Here is a 5803-nt window from a genome sequence, read left to right as displayed (position 1 = left end):
AAAATGCATGCATAATGCATACATTCATAAATAAATATATCCATACATAAATAAAATGCATCCATATATAAATAAATATAAGTAAATACCTGTACTATTGCTATTCACAACTTTAACTACATTACTGTAAAGCATTACTCCACTATGTAAACGTTTCCGATACTAAGCACATTGAAATGAAAAGTGACCAGAAAGCACTCAAAGATGAGTACAAATGGTCAGACGGAATACATGGTGGTGTAGGATGTGATAGATGAAATATCTGGTGTTTTGTGACTTGGAAATGTAGTTCATGATTCGTGGCTTCACTACTCTTCATAAAACTCATTCCTAAACTGTACACCACCAAGAAGTTAGATATTTCATTTATCATATGCCAGAATCCTCCATATTATATATATATATCACAGTGCACTGAAATGATACGAGATTACATGTCATCGACATAATTATCCACGCTTGTGCTTATGAAAGACCAAATATGAACATCTGTGTTGATGGTTAGAATACCAAGGTGGAGGGCGGAGCTAGACGTAATGAAGTATCCGTTATGTATCTATCATGAATAGCATCGGCAGTATGAAGATGGGCTAGTGAATGTTAGACTTTTTGTACATTAGAAACAATAATAATGTATGTGTTTTATCCTTCACCCCTATCAAACTTTCTATCCTGTGTATAAGTCTGGTTTCCTTGCAGGGACTTTCCTGGAACAGGGATGCAGCCAGAGTAGTAAACATTCGTTTCAGTTGGTTGCAAAGTTCATAACACTTTTAGGAATAGGATGAAACAAAGCCGCACCCAACAGTTTGTTGTAGCCTATCCAATTAGATATGAGTGCTCAGTAGTTGAAAGAGTATTTTGTAAAATGGCTGACATGGCTTCTATGCTATAAAATGATTCAGGCAGAGAGTTTAATATATGTATACATTTAAATATTGTGATACTGTGACTGCTAAGCCAGGTGAAAATACCTTAACTGCTGTAATAGGTACTTTGTGAATCAGAAAAAAGTCAAGAAGCTAATGAGAATAAGCTATCTTTGGAGCTGGATCAGAACCCCTTTCATGCCAAGCTCAGATTCTTCATTTCTGAGTTAAGAGGGAATGACAAATGGAGTCTCCAGAACATGACGATGATAGTCAAAAGTTGTCCCTAAGAAGAAGTTTAGAGTATGTCCTTAAATCCACCTTTGCCATGCCATTGTCTCACTTTATTCAAGGCAAACAGTCTCACAGTGCAAGCCCGATCCAGCCTACGTCTGGGCACCATATATTTAAATTACTCCCCAAGATGCCTCTTATCCTCTTTCAATGAAACTAATTACCTCCACCCCAATATACAGCCTGAGAATCTAGAGTACAGTAAGCCCTTGTCTCTAAACCCCATATACAAAACTACATAGCTCTGAGACTAGTTTCTGTGTAGTTGGTCCAAAACCATCACAGTCCCTTTATCACACTCTCATTGTAACTATACTATGTTCAGGCTACAGCTCAAACAATGTCTGTTTGAACAATGCAAATACAAATACCAGGATGCAGGACATGTCATTTAGTCAGCACTACTCTGCACAAGCCTAATTTCATTGCACACCACTCCATTTTCTATTCTTTTTTAAGTAGTTATTGTTTACATTAATCAACAATGGTACATCATGGCATTTTAAAATCTCCATACAGTCATTCATCACAATTTTCATAATGGTACATATCAACCCATGCATATGGGATAAAATATTGGTTTGCACAGCAATCAATATACCACTGACATAATATAACATTGTTTAATCTCCTTACATTTGTTCAATAAAGTTTTCTTAAGAGCATATATCATATTATACCTATTAGGATACACAGTGTGGTTTGGATAATATTAGAAGTCAGAGAAGATGACAATTAACAATCTGAGTTTAGAAGCATGAGTGTAATTAACCAGGCATCATTGGTTCTAACCTTTTTTAATACGGCAAGTTCACATCACTAGCTCTGGATCTACGCATGGACCAAAGCTACCATTTTAGCACAGTGTTGAGCATGGAGCTCGACCACTTCATTTTCACCACTACTTTCCTGGTTACCACTATTGTTCTGCTTCTATGAATATATACATAACTTCTCTTTTTCCTTTCTCAATGTCTTTATTCTTAGTCCTTCTGTCTACTTAGACTCCAGATCATAGGATCATCGGAGATTACTAGGCTAATGGCCCCAGGGCCCTTACAAGCCTAGCCAAGTTCAACACATGTTCCTAAGGGTGCCTGGTTCAAGCAGACACTAAAATCAGCATCTGTTTTTTCTGTCCAAGAGGAACACAAGTGGAACCCCTAGGGTGAATTTCAGGTTACCCATCCAATCTTCTAAATTACACCTAAATACAGCCAAAGAGGAGCTTTGTTTAACATGAATAGGAGGTTTGTTCCAAAGGTGGGGCAATCTCTGTGAGACAAATCTGTCTGTCCAGCAAGTTCTGTTGATGTGACATATCCGGTTAAGGTCCTTTGAGCGTGTGACGTGTGTGCCATTTGACTTGCGAATGTGCACTTTTCCATCAAAGCTGGGTCAGAGATCACTCTATATGCAAGGCACATGTCACCTCTGACCAGTCTGTATGACACAGAGTAAAGTGACAATGATTTCGCTCTGTCCATATGGGACAGATCTTAAAGACCCTGAAATTTCTTTGTAAGGAACCTTTGTGGTCTCTCTAATTGCTGCAGGTGTTTGGAAAGGAACATACCAAAAGGAACATTGTATTCTATTATTGGTCTGATGAGGGAAGAGTACAGGGGGAGTTGTAACCTCTTTTTTTCTAGAGGCAATGCCCTTACTTATGAGATGAGCAATGTAAAATGCCCATCTTACCATTATGGAGACATGGTGATTGAAGTTAAGGTTGCTGTCAACCTGTGTGCCCAGATCTCTCACCACTAACTGTGTGCTTAGGGTGTTGCTATTGATGTGGTAGTTTGCAGGGACATTGCCCTTGCCAAAGGGGATGATAATGCATTTCTTTGCATTAAGTTTAAGACCATGACTTTGACACCAGCCATTAGTCTGTGTGAAGACCTTCTTGCAGGAGGTTGACATCACTTGGGGTTTCAATGATCACTCCCAGTTTACAGTCATCAGCAAATTTTGTCAGCTACAGTCCTTTACTTTTAGCCTGCACTTTGGAGAAGTAGATTCCAAACTGTAGGGGTCCAAGAACCAATCCCTATAGAACACCACTGGTTACGGGTCTGCTGGAGGAGGTGGAGTCCCCTATTTTGATTATATGAGTTCTACCAGTGAGCCAGTTTGCAACCCATCTGACAATATATGGGTTGCTACCTAGCTGTGTGAGTTTATCAATGATGCCTAAGTGGGGGATTGTGTCAAAGACCTTAGCTAAGTATAGGTAGGGCATATGCACAGATTTGCCCTCATCTAGGGCTTTGGTAACTGTCTAGAAGAAGTCCTCCAAGTTTAACAGGCATGATCTCCCCTTGGACAAAGCCAAACTGGGTGGGGTCGAGCATTTGGAGAGTTCCTCTATCTTTGGTAATAAGTTCCATGTTGATTCATTCCATGGCCTTGCAGATAAGGCTGGCCAGGCTAATGGGTTATAGTTCCTGGCGTCCATGGATGCACTCCCATTGTGCCAAGGGATAACAGTAACTGTTTTCCATTCCACTAGGGTTAAGCCAGTGCGTAGGCTGTGATTGAAAAGTGTGCTCAATGGTGCTGCTAATTCCTGTTTTAAGCCATGTAAAACACAGCCCAGGATGTTATCTGGTCCCATAGAGGCTGTGTTTTTGGCCTTGGAGAGGGCATTTAAGACCTGCTCCTCAGAGATACTAGATGAGGGACATGTGTTTGCGATGCTTTGGGGTATATGTGGCAGAGACAGGGGAGTGAAGTTTTCACTGAACCTGTCAGCCATCAGGTTTGCTTTATCTATTGGTTCTATATATTTAGTACCTTTAACTACATGTTCAGAGCAAAGCTGGGCCTTACCTTTGAGGTTATGGATGTAACTAAAGAATGCCTTGTGGTTATCCTTAGTTAGGGAAGCATAATTTGGATTTGTAGTTAGCTTTGGACGACTTCACTAGGAGCCTTATTTGCTTGTTTAAGTTGAGGAGGGAGTGTTTCCAGTTTTGAGACCATTCCTTCCTGCTCTTAGACAGCAATTTCTTCCTCTTACTATATAGCCTATTAATGGCAGTTGTCCACCAGCCAGGTTTGTTTTTCCTTGAAGATCTTGCTTTGGTTGTATCAGGTACAGAAAAGTCAATACAAATGTACAGGTGCTTGTATAAATCATTGGTGTATAACCCAGCATAGGTGTTTGTTCCATCAGTGGGGGGAGGGGCTATGAAGCTATTTATGCCATTATGTAAAAGGTTGTAATTGGCCTTGGAGAAGTTTTTCAGTCTAGTTGTTGCTAAGAGGGGGATCTTATGTTATAGTTACTTCTAGCAAGACTGATTTGTGGTCAGATCTCACAAGGGATGGCCACACACTGGGGATGGTACAACAGTCTCACATATTGGTGAGCACTAGGTCCAGGATGTTTGAGCCCCTTGTGTATGTGTGTCAATCAGCTGGTCCAGGGCATTGGAGTTAACAAAGTCCAGTAACCTTTGGGCAAGTGAGTTAGAACATGTATAATTTACCCAATCATGGACAGGTAATTAAAGTCACTCAAAACCAGGGTGTTTGGTTGTATCTTGATTGACTCATGTAGATCCAAGTAGGCTGATATTCATAATTGCATATCTCTTGCATTGTCCTTTAAACACCTGTGTTACCTCCAACAATTTCTAAGGCTAAATCTGCCTCTTTATCTTTTATTTCTAATCCTCGGATTCCTCTTTTCTGCTATAAAATATATACCTTAACGGGATGTAAATTTTGTACATAGTATCTCTCTTTTTGCTGATAGACTTTGTGTTCTGCTATTGACTAATTGTTTTACATTTTTTATTTTATTTTTTTGCTATTATTTTAAATGTAACCAATTGATCTTGATGTGACTACTCCTCTACTCCAATAACAAAAATATAAATATAAAATAAAATAAAATAATATAAAAGGAAGTAAATACACCATAAGGGAAGAACAATGTTACACTGTGTGCTGCAGAAAGTCTGGGAAAGGCTTGAAAGTACCTGCTTATTTTGGACAAGAACAGTAATTATTGTAGATTACTTGAGGTGAAGAAAGTATTACATTTGAGCACCTGCTTGTTTGGGTAAATAGTAAGTATTCTGGACCTCTGTGGATCAGAGTATCTTATCTTCAATGAGAAATGTGGAGAAGCTACACTGAATGCTGGTTTCTCTCTGTTTTTGTTATTCCTCATGTTTTAGCATAAAGATGAAATTTTCACTTTTCTCTTGCAAGTAAACCACCTCTAAACATGAATAAATATTAAAGACATTTTTTTGTATAACAGCCTGCTACATTTGTAGAGAATTTACATGGAAAAGGATTTTATTTTATAACTTTGACTCTTCAACTTGATCTGCCTGAATAATAACTCTCAACTATTCAGAATTTGACAGAATGTCCAGAATTTTGCCTTATATTTTTGGTCTTTTCCTTATAACATATGTGTTTTTTTGAAGATTGTAGTAATTAAATAACAGACATTTGATTTTCAGACTTCAAGGAAATGAATGCATTTTCAGAAAATACATACCAATACAAAAATTGTTATTTTAGCATTTTTAGTGCAGTATTTAAAAATGTATCCCTGATTTGAGCCTTTGTCTCCCCCCACAATTATATTTAGCTTTGTCCAGAAGTATGGCCTG

The sequence above is a fragment of the Protopterus annectens genome, chromosome 3.part0 (assembly GCF_019279795.1).
Source record: "Protopterus annectens isolate FY-2018-M chromosome 3.part0, PAN1.0, whole genome shotgun sequence".
NCBI lineage: Eukaryota > Metazoa > Chordata > Ceratodontiformes > Protopteridae > Protopterus > Protopterus annectens.
This window is presented reverse-complemented; position numbering follows the sequence as displayed.